At 30.4% G+C, this 12,260-nt stretch overlaps 1 protein-coding gene across 1 annotated transcript in view; it reads right to left on the reverse strand.

Annotated features, from left to right (window-relative positions):
* The window catches only part of LOC107449906 (Chromosome associated protein G), a 408,534-nt gene extending 397,033 nt beyond the window's left edge, over positions 1 to 11,501 (reverse strand). Inside the window, exon 1 of the mRNA XM_071178400.1 lies at positions 11,118 to 11,501. The gene's annotated coding sequence lies outside the window, so the exon portion shown is untranslated. The remainder of the gene's footprint in view (positions 1 to 11,117) is intronic.
* Between the last annotated feature and the right edge of the window lie 759 nt (positions 11,502 to 12,260).

Below are 12,260 nucleotides of genomic sequence, written 5' to 3' on the forward strand. Positions count from 1 at the left end.
TAAAGAACATCAAAACTGGTTTATCCTGATTAGCTATACTAACTGATTTTTTTGCTGATACTAACGGAATTTTGTGATTGATAGCAAGTGCACGACCGCAAAAGGTTAATAAAATTTAAAAATCATTTAAAAGGGAAAATTACGATTTCTTTGACTATTTATTAATAATTTTTTCCGACTCATCTTTAAGTAATAATCGAATTCAGATGTAAACAAATTCAGACAGAGTAGATGCCATGAGTGATTTAATATAGATAGTTATGAAAAAGGTTAATTAATCATTTAACCTGTTAACTAATTATTATTGTATGTTACCTTCACTTTATTAACTTGTTAAAATAACTCTTTTATGATCATTGGGTTGAATGTATAATGCGTCAAAACGTATAAATAATTTGTTTTTGTAAGGAATATACTTTCAAATGAATTTTTATTTTAAATCATGTTTTATTATGTTATTTTATATCAATAAAATAAAATTTTTAAAAATTACGCTTTTGAAGGGAAAGAAAAATAAGAAATTAATTTTTTGTGTCAGATCAAAAAAAAAAAAAAAAAAAGATTTGGTCAAACTACTTTAACACGTTGAAGGTCACGCTAATTTTGCATAGCTTGCCCGTCTGGCCAAACGGTAAATAACTACAAACTAAATTTACAAGTATTAGACAGATTTTGCTAGTTTTTTGAAAGGTTTAGCATGAAAGCATTATCTGAAAAAAGGGGTGAATTATATAAGCCTACGAATTGTTTAGAAATAGTGGTGGATACAAATTTACTAAATTGAATTTATTAAACTAAGAATCACAATAAATAAACTAACACTTGAAAATATTTAGTCATTGTCCGTAGCAAGTTGGCATATCTGTGTATATAAATGAAACTACTTTTGCATGAATTTCTTCAAACCATTTAAGTAACGATAATATAAAAAAATTAAAAGCCTTAAAAATTTACTCGAATTATGTGTTTCTAATACTCTTGGCTTCGCCGATCACCGGTGACCCCCATGGCATTCAACGTGTTAAAGGAGAAATTTTCGTCGGTGATTAAAGTTAATTACAGGAAAAATGTTTTACTTTTGATCTGATCCAGATTACTTTTAATGAGTTTTTCCCATTTTTGCTCTAAATTACGACTGCAGAAAAGTTTCTCTCCAAATTCCTTTATTTTTCAATGTAGCGCTTGGCTTGATGTCAAAGTATCGTTTCGAGGGGATGACCTTAAATATGTTAATTAGTGCAGACGATGTTTTAAACAAAATCGGTTGAATAGTTTCTGACAAATCGAATTTTGGAAAAGTCGTATTTTTAGAATTCGATTTCTCAGGAAGGATTCAACCGATTTTGCTCAGATTTTGTATTTTGACATGCAAAATTGTATTCTTTAAAATGATGTAAAAAACTGTAAACCTCACGATAAAAAATTTTTTTCGACCGTTCTTAAATAAAAAAATAAAAAAATAACAAATAATTAAAAGCTATTTTTTTACGTGGAATTATCTTTGGATAAACTAATTTAATAATTGGTGCAAAAACTTTTCAATTCTCTTAAAGAGTTCTCGAGATATGGCGAAATACGTGCTACACAAAATTTACATTAAGAGTCCAAACTTTGGACCGTATCGCAGTCATATTTCAAAGAACGTATTTCAAAGATTGCGGCAACCCTCTGTATTTTAAGGGTCAGAAATTCAAATTTGACTCTGTCAAAAAAAATTATGTTTATTCATCTAAAGTAAGTTTTTTGTGTTTGATTTCGTAAAAAAATATTACCTGCGCTAATTAATTAACATATTTGAAAACACACTCTAGAACCATTGAGTCTTAGATCGTGGAGATCCGAACATTGGATCAAAAGTTACTCATGGTAGTCCGTTTTTTTTATTTTGCGCACTTTACGTTAGATTTCCATTTTATATAATTTTTAACATATACATTTTCTTTTATAATTTTACTAATTTTAATTCTATTAAAAGCAGCAGGAGAACTTTCATTTTCTAAAAATTTGTGCAATAGTAAAAACAAAGAAATCTATTGTACTTTCACTTTAAAGCAATCAAATGTTCCAAACTTTTTCCAAAATCCTACAGATTTTGAAAGATACGTGAATAATACACATTTGTTTTCAAAACTTCCAATAATTTTTTAAACTGAAAAAACTAAGCCTTGAAAAGTTCAAACAAAAAAAGTTTGCAAGATAAGTTCATTTCGTTTTTATCGTTAAAAATCGTTAAAATCAATGGTATTTGCGCAACGTGCTGCTTTTTATATTTAAAAACACGCAACAAAAAAGCGTTGAAAAAAAGCAAGTCGGAACATTAAACTTCAACGAAACTTTTAGACCTACTCGAGTCAAAATTTATTCTTCGGAAAAGAGAAAAACTGAAAATCCAATTTCTCCAACTTTATCCAATTACTCGTCTTCCAATTTTTATTATTTTTATTTATTTTATTTTTTTCTTCCTCCAAAACTTACCTCTGTTGCAGAAATTTGCATCAATCGAAGAGTTTAAATTTATTTTATTGGTGAGGTCAGTCAAATACGACCGTGACTTTAAATACAAAAATAAAGAAACAATAAATAAATAAAAAGAATTAACCCTATGGGAAAATATTTGCTTTCCGAACATTCGAAGAAATGCTAAAAACAGAACAGCATAGTGGGGGGATGGGGGTGGGATTGAAAGAATTTTCGCGAAAGGAGAAGTGAAATTACAAATCGCAAAAATATTCGATCCGAGGAAAGAGTTTGTTTTTCTGAAGTTTTGAATTTTTTTTTCCGCTTCTTTTAGAGACGAAATATATTAAATTTTGTTACGTTCTCGAATTCTAATGCTTTTGAACTTTAGTGGTTTTCTTAAAAATGTATGGACTGAATAAAATAAAGATATAGTAAAAATTCTGCGATTGCACACATGAATACACTGACCAGGAAACTATATGCATTTTTGTTAGTTATTTTAATTAATAGTTGAATATAGATTATAAATGTTTTCAGTTTTTAAATAGATTTCACATTTAAATTTCGTTCAACAATAAGTTTTTGTCATATAATTGTATAGAAAAGTTGAAGTACAGATGATAATTCTAGAATTATGTATTTATAATAAATGTGTCAAATTTGGCACTCAGATTTTGTAGAATACGCATTATAGTTCTTGTATCGAAATTACTTATTCATATGATATTTGTTTAAAAAAAAAAAAAATTAAGAGTAAAAATGTTGGTTCAAAAAAATATCTGCATCAAGTCAATTTATATACTAAAAAACATGATCTGCATAATTTAATAGCGTAAAGTTACAAGCAAAAGTAAGGGAATCAAACGGTATTAAATAAAAAAAACTAAAAAAATAAATGATTGAAATAATTTCAGTTATTTTGATTGTGTCGGTATATGCATTTTAATTTTGAATATGGTTTTAGTTTTACGTATCACTGACATATTGATTATTTTCTTTTTTATATATACACCCAATGCGAAGAGTGGATAGTCAGCAGGTAACCAATAGCTTTAACTTGACTTACATAAGCGCTTATTTTAAGACACTCTTATTTTATTTTATAACTGTCGTTGTCGTTGAATAGCCGACTCAATTTTAGGGTTTACGACTATTAATGCTCAACTCTGCAACCTTGCAATTTTGATCCAAATCCAGTCGACAAGGGAACTCCTGGATCATTTATTGGAAAAAATTTGTTTCGTGGAGGACTTTTTTGATGGGACTAACCCACATTTGCGTTACATGGTGAGAAAAACCACGAAAACCTCCCACGGTTATCCCGACGGCAACGGGACTCTATCCCATGATCCGTCTAACATTGAGGATATTTTACGTCAGCACTGTGTTTGGTACAAGCCGGGTGCAGAACTCGTATCGACCAGCCATCGCTGGGATTCGAACCTGGTTTATGTCATTGGAATGCGAACGCTGTATCCTCTGAGCCATCATGGCTCAAAACACACTTATTTTAAATACTCCCCCACCAGAATTTTATCTTGGATGGAATGTAATGAATGAATATCACTAGTTGATTGATTGCTGTTTTGTGAGTCGCTAAGAGAGCTGTATTAAGATCAGGGTTGTAGGTGTAGTCCCTCCAGTGTTATTAGCAGTCGAATGTTTATAGGAATAGTAGCGTTCGAATGTAAATAGAATTGAATAATTGTAGTGGTAGCTACGCTACACATAGTAACTTTGGCTTTTCATATTTTATCAATTTATTTCACTATGTATCGAATTCGAATAGTCAATCCCTTAACTCAATGTACCAAATTTTAATCAAAAACGAAACTAAAAAATTTCTCTATTTTTTCGTTACGTATTTTTTTAAACTGAGCAACGATTTCAGAAGTTGAAATACTTCAAAAAATTTTTTACAATTTAATCTTACCCTTTTTATAAAGTATTGACAAATTTTTAAAAGCATCAATTATAGGTGTATTAATTTTAACGATATAAACTTTTAAATGGATTATTTATGAAATGTGGAAAACAACGGTTTACAATAAATATCATATTATCATAAGTTTATTGTTTATCATAATTTTATAAGTTATCGTATTATCATAAGTATAAGTTATGTAGTTTATAAGTTATCGTATTATCATAAGTATAAGTTATATAGTTTGTTCATTTACTTATTGTTAGTTCTGGAATTCGATATGCATGAAATGAATTTATGACTATGATTTAATTTCATGCATAACAGAAAGTATTGCTCAGATGATTTTCTCCATAAAATATTTATAATATTAATTTAGTTAAGTTATAATATTAATAACAATCATTAATTTTTAATATTAATTACCTGCAATTTACTTCCTTTAAAAAACTGAAGTTTTTATTTCGTTCACAAAAAAAGAGGGGAAAAATCCTTGCAATTTACCTTTCTTTTATTTAAGACTAAAAAAGATACATCATCGACATAAAAGTTTATTAATCTGAAAATTTTCCAAAAAAGTATGTAATAGACAAATGCTAGTAGCAAATATTTCGAGACATAATAATTCAGAATAACAGAGCATAACGAGACAGCTTAAATATCCAAATAACAGGCATTATAATTAAAAATACTTTTCAAAAAGCAAAGCTTTCATTTTCGATAATTTCCAGATAAAACGAAACAATAACAAAGAACAGGATATTCAACTTTCTCCCAAACAAGGCTGTCAAAAATGTTAGTTCTTTTTTTCTTTTTTAACAACATTCTATCAATAACAGCCGCAACCAGGCGCGAAAACCATCAGAATTCCTCTTTTTTTTCCCTCAACGCAAGCAACATCTCATTATAAAAACCATTGTTAGCCCTAAACCCTATTAAGGCACAAATACAGGCACGACCTATTGAAGGAAAATTAATAAATCATAACTAACACATATGAAAGAAACCGGATAGTCCATCCAGTGCCTAAATTTGGTTTCTTGTATCAGTATGTGAAGTGGGAATTGGTACAATAGACTATCTCGTTAGACCTTCGAACGAAAAAAAGAATGTAAAGGGGGGGATTGAGTGGCGGGCCCACCCCACACCATCATTCGATTCTCAAGGGGAACATAGAAGAGGTTCCGGATATCTAGAAGGAGTCAGAGTTGCGAAATGGAATGGAAAGGGTATGGCTGGTGTCGAATGGAAATGGAATAGGAAGGCCCACACTATTTTCGTTCCAATTCCCAAAACGCGTTTCTTAGCAGTGTCAGGTATAAATTCGTACCGCCTTTTGGAATAAAGAACCGAGATTGGTGGGAACGAAATGGAACGAAGTAATTCGTCTCTCATCTTGTTCGTTTTGTCTTTTTTTTGCTTTCCTTTTATTTTTATCCTTTAGTGGCAAGTACTTATATATAGAATGTTAAATTCTTGTTCTTATTTTTTTTTTCTTGCTATCTTAAATTGCAATGTATTATAGGATGCTATTTAATTACCTTTTTAACAAGGAATCTATTTTTTTTAAACTTATAATCTATTTTAAGTATTAAATTTATTTTTGTATTTTATATCCGTCGTTGAACAGCCTACCCAATTTTTGGGTTAACGACTACTAATGTTCAACTCCGTAGCCTTGTAGTTTTGAACCAATCCAGAAGACAAGGAAATTCCTGGATCAAGTATTGGGAGAAATTTGACTTCGTGGAGGACTTTCTGATGGAACTAACCCGCATTTGCGTTACATGGAGAGGAAGACCACGAGAACCTCACACGGTTGAATCCAATACAGAAGACAAGGAAACTCCTGGATCAGTACCCCCAGAGGTATCGATTTGTTATGGGATGGAGGACTTTGCGACTCTACAGATTTAACGTGCATCAGTCACCATTTACTACACAGGGAGTCTTCGTCCGACGGGGATCGAGCCCACGCACTCTTGGACATGGGCCCAGCGCCCCTACCGATCAGGCTATCCCGGCCCTGTTAAATTTATTTAAACAATTTATGTATTTAAGGACTGTTTTTTATTTTTTTATTTTTAAAGAACAGCTGCTATTTTTCCCCAATAAAATGACAAAAATTTACGAGAATCATTTATTAACTGAGAGATTTATGAACTTTCAATTTGGTAACATTTATCATGATTATGGTGATTACGAGAATAGTTAATCTAAAAACCCTGCTATTTAGTAACAATGGGACAAAATCCCGTAAAGTTATGTGAAAAAATCGACATATTTTATCATTCTTATGAGTTTAACGGTAAGGATTGAGTTATAAATTTAGTTCAATAGTGGATTCTACGAATAGTTTCTCTTTAAACACTACAGTGTTTCCATATAAGTGTATCGCAGATTTTTGTGATGTGCGACGTTTTCCTTTATGGATAAGCCTCTTTTTACAAATATCAGTTAAAGATATGGAAATTTTTTTATTTAAGGTCATGCAAAGCTCCATCTTTTCGCTTTTAATTATATTTTTTAAGATATGCCGACATTATATCTCATAGCAAAAGAGGCCCTGCACACATAAGTAAATAATCGAATTAATACAATTTGGTAGATATCAAAATTGGTTTTTGAAATATTTTCCTTGTTTTGTGGCCAGGCTAACATGTATTGTATCATTACTGGTTTTTAGAAAGTTTCGATTGAACATAATGTCTGTAGCAGACGAGATAGGGCATTTACGCTTGAAATTTTAATTTAAAAAATATCATTAAATTAAATCTTGCAAAAACAATTCATTACAAGTCTCAATTTTGCATCTAAATTTCAAAATCTTAGTTTTTTTAAAAAATGACTTGATAATATCCTTGGTACTGAAGATTTGATAAATATTTGTATAAAAATCTGTACCTTGTAACCCAAATCTGTAGGACTTATCTGTTTTTTCTCCCTAAATGCAATTCTAGGCACTGAACTGTTGAACAAATGAAAAGTTTGCATCCACAAAAAAAAAAGAAAAGAAATACAATTTGCACAAAACTTCATAGTTGGTACCCAAATTTGTAAGGCAAGGAACTTCATTAGGAACTTGAAGATTTATTCAATAACCAATTATTCATAATATCTTGAAATATTGCATCTGCACATTCCTTAAATAAAGTTCTATCGAAAATTGTGTTAACAGATAAACCAAACCTGTCATGTTCTGTTTCAATTAATTTATTATTTAGAGAAAAAAGTAAATATTCAAGTTGTTGCATTGTATACCAGCTCTTAATGTATATTTTCATAATCCTTGTCAAATATAAAGTCAGAAAAATATACATATTGGAGGTCGCAAGTCAATAATTAATCAATGAGGAAACAAACAAAAATACTATCCACATCTGCCGAATATCCTTAGTGGCGTAGCAAAATTTAAAAAATCAAAATCTGTTTTATTGCCGAAAAAATGTTGCAAATAAGCATCTTTCGACTCCTCGTAGCTTTCTGAAGCCATCAAAAAAGTTTTTCTTTTTTTGTTTGTTGTCTTTCTGAGAAATGATGTATTAGACTTTAACAGTGGTTTTGATTTTTAATTTTATTTGAAAACCCAAATTAATATAATTAAATAAATAATCACAAGGTTTTGAAGCTGTAAGTTATTACTCGATTAAAAACTTCATTCGCTTCAAAAATACACCAATAAAAAATTACAGCCAACATGTTTCAAGCGCTCAAAAACAGGAGCCCATTTTCAAGACTTGCCAAGAGTGAACATTTTTCGAACTGCAGATAACATTTTTCCTCGTTTCACATTTGGCAAGTCTTGAAAATGGTCACCGGTTTTGAGTTTTTGAAAAATGCCGAATGTTATTTTTTCTTTATATATTTTTATGCAAATGAAGTTTTTAATCCTGAAATGCGAAATAAATATACTTTTTTGTAACTTTTTTTGACAAATATACAAAAGTAAATCTTGAGTGAGATCATTTTAGAACAACAAACCTATAAACTATCTTACAAAGAACGAAATAATTCAAAGTGTATTTGAAATTGCTTTCAGAATATATTTTTTCTAAATGATGTAGAAAATGAAACTTGCTTTCTTTATTTTACTGAGCGTTTACGAACGAAAATAGCATTTTTCCTTATTTCTTTTCATAAAATATTCAAGACTCTCATATCACTAAAAACATTTAAATAAATAAACCAATCGTCATTTTCAGAAAACAAATTTAACACACGTGAGTACAATTTTCGCACAGAAACCACTTCGCACCGTTTTTTTAATTATGAATGAGGTTTGAGTTTTTGAATCTTTTTCTTCCCGTTACAATCAAAAAAATAATAATTTAGCTTTCAAAAAATAAAAATTCAAGAGTAATTTGAAAAAGAAACTGAGAAAATTACTTTTTAGTACTGTTTATAAAATCCCACGTTGGAAATACACGGAGCATGCTCAAATTACGTAAGCATTGTTGTCGAAGATAATAATCAAAAAACTATTACCATTGGATGTCACCAACTTGAAAATCGCTAGTAAACTAAAATATGAATGTATTTTTCATGCCAAATTAAAGTAAATAAGGTTTGTTCAGCTAATTGTGAAAAAAAAGCGAAGGATTCTCTAAGCGAAGAATTGCTAATTAAGTTAACAACAATTTTCAAGTTGGTAATGAAAAATTTTAAGCTAATGACATAATTTTTATTTATTAAAGCAAACAAAAGCCTCTTGATAACATCTCAAATTTATTAGATTTTTCTTTTTTTTAAATTAAAAAACTGTGTTTAATTTTATCTTAAATAAATGTTTAAAAATTTAGATATTCTAATTTAAAATTTACTTAAATTAATACATTTCAATTAAATTCATTAATTTTAAACTTTGAAATTTTGATTTTAACATGTTTTTCATCTGTTTGTGATCTGAACTTTTTTATCATTTAATGTCCTTTGAATTATTTTATATACTCTCTAATGCTCAAATAAATTATTTTTAAAATTTGAGCTATGAGAGTTGTTTTATGGAGTTAAATTCAATTTATCTCTCAAATAGTATGGCAGAATATTGGACAAAACATGTTAAGTTACATTTATTTTGCAAAATCCGATATAGATATTTCAAGAAACATCATAATTACAAAATGTTTTTCCTTCTGTTGTTGTTTCTAACAACACTTGAACAAGCACTCCGGCCAATGACCTTTTCCGTATTAAGTCTTAAAAATGAGCCTTTTGTTTGAAAGGTAAGCACCGCAAGGGCAAGAAAGTATTGGTTCTCACACAAAACCACGCGGATAGATGGCAGCACCACTCATTCGTGAGGCCACTTCCTCAATTTAGACATTGATCTGAAGGGGAAGGAAATTTTCTCCAGATATTTGTACCCTCGGTACTGCTCGGCGACCGACCACTGGGTTTTCGCTTCCACGGATTTTACGAGCACGTATATCGCATGTACTCGGTAGGACGCAGCGGGGTCAAGGTTCGAATCCTGAACACACACCATCATTTTTTTTTTATCTCATGTCTCTTATTTTGGTGAAGTTAACGCAAACCTGGCGCCTCCAGCAAATGTACGTAAGGACTTCAGAAATGAAATATACAGTAATATGAAATATCAACAAATAAAGAAACTTTGGTGTTTGCGAAACACTACTTAATATCCCACAGAGATGTAAGAATATTTCATACAAAAGTTTAAATAAAATCATTTACTTATTATCAAAAAAAATTTGAACTTCATAAAAATATGTTTGTTCTTCTAAAAGAAAATCTCAATTATAAAGTGGATTACATGAAAATTGAAATCATAGTAAAAACATGATTTTATAATATGAAAACAGCAAGCGACGTTTCAAAGGAATATAAAGAGAGAACCATGTAGGGTTACTTTATTAATTTCTGAGAATAAATCAAAAATTGATACTTGAAGACATTAACAAAAATATAGCATATACTTGGAGAAAAACGGGCGTAAAAATAACTAAATTAGCCTTTTGGAAGAAGTGGGAAGTATACTTCCCAACTACTTAATTTTTAAATGTTGTTGGGAACCAGTTTTCCCCCCTACCATTTGTTCGGCCATCTTCTGATAATTTTAAAAAAATGAGGGGAAAAAAATTACTAATGAACGGGTTCGTTTACATAAATGTAGCCCAACAGTAAATTTTCGGTAGGGCCAAGAAGAGACCCTGGGAGGCTCTGGTGTGTTTTGCTTTCATTCCATTTACCATTTCTCACCGAATTTAATTAAAGTTATCAATTTGGTAAAGTTATCAATTTAGTCAGCTCGTAATTTGGTAACATATAAACTCAGAAATTTAAGTTCATGGCCAATTTTTTACTTAAGCAAAAATTTAGAAAATATTATCAACCTTTCTACAAATACATTTTATTGCACCAGTCAATAGCACCAGTTTGGTCTTAAAAATCAAATTAATCTTAGGTAATAAGTTCTCTACATAAATTTGTCCAAAAATATTTTAACACGATATTAATAGGAAAAAATGGCCATATAACGGATTAAATTAGATTTTAATTACTCTTTTCAGAAGTCAGGATATTTTACTTCCACAATATCAAGTGCAAAGCATGACAAATTACTCTCTTATGTACAGATAAAATGATTCCAAACCAAATATGAAAAATGATTCTAAACTATTCAAAACATTATTTTTGAGCCCAGTATGTAAGGAACATTGATTAAAATAAGACTTTAATAAGTAAGAATAATATTTTTCAAATTTTAACTTACGAGAAATATTCCAATCGACTTCAACAGAAGTTTTGCTTCAATAATATGAGGAATTTGATGACATCAACTAATTAGTTTTGTTATTGGAAGTCATCGTATAGTTTAAATGTAAGTTTAACTTCAATTCTTATTTCCCAAAGCTATAATTTAGTTGGCACAATCATAACAATATGACAAAGCTACTTAAAAGTTCACTTCACTATACAAAGCTAGAAAAATCACTTCGCGGTTCATATTAAAATCTTAATCAACATCGTTGAAGTCTTTTATAATGAATATAGTTTCAACCAGGCCTATTACAATGATTAATCAAGTAAACATAAACAGATTAACACAGCTAAGCTTAATACAGATCATCACAGATCTACGCAGATCACATACAGACCAACACAGCAAAGAACCGCCCCCTGCTTACTAGAACTCTTTGCCATTGATCGATTGATTATTGGTTATTGCAATTAGTACTTAAATTTTCAGACTTGTGTGCTCAAAATAGGCTTATAAACCTTCGTCAAGTAGAAGAGGACAGATAGCACAANATTTGTAATTGTCTCTTACTTTGATGTGACGTAATTTACTTTGATGGGTGTTCAACTTTAATTTCTACTTTGATTCAAACAGCGATAATTGTGCCAATTGTGGGTATCGGTAATTGATTGTTATCTATGACGTGTTTCCCTAAGAGGATTCTAAAAATGATAAGGGTCAATTTCAAAGATGCGTTAAATGGAATTTTTCCAGTTTCGTGCGGTGAGGAAGCTAGATCTTAACCTCTCGTTCGCGGTTACAATTAAGTTGATCACAGAAAAAATTCAAAATAATTATTTCTCAAGCCCATTCTCACTGTATGAAAAATAGCAGGTGAATTTGGAGGGTCACATAAAGCGAAATTTTGAATATTGTGCTAGCTATCTCTGAGGAACTATTTCCATTACATTCTGTACAATACTTGTGCTAGTAGTCCCGCTGTGGACTGATCGTAATGAAACAGTTTCCAGTAGAATACCTCAATCAAGCATCCCTGGCTGCGGTCATCAAACGGGTGGAGTGACCACTTTGAGCAGTCTGCGTAGGGACCCAGGGCGAGCGGTATTGGTCCTCGTTAAACTGTTCTACTGTAAAGTGCTCGACTTCGCGAGCAGA

Source organism: Parasteatoda tepidariorum, chromosome 3, assembly GCF_043381705.1.
Source record: "Parasteatoda tepidariorum isolate YZ-2023 chromosome 3, CAS_Ptep_4.0, whole genome shotgun sequence".
NCBI lineage: Eukaryota > Metazoa > Arthropoda > Arachnida > Araneae > Theridiidae > Parasteatoda > Parasteatoda tepidariorum.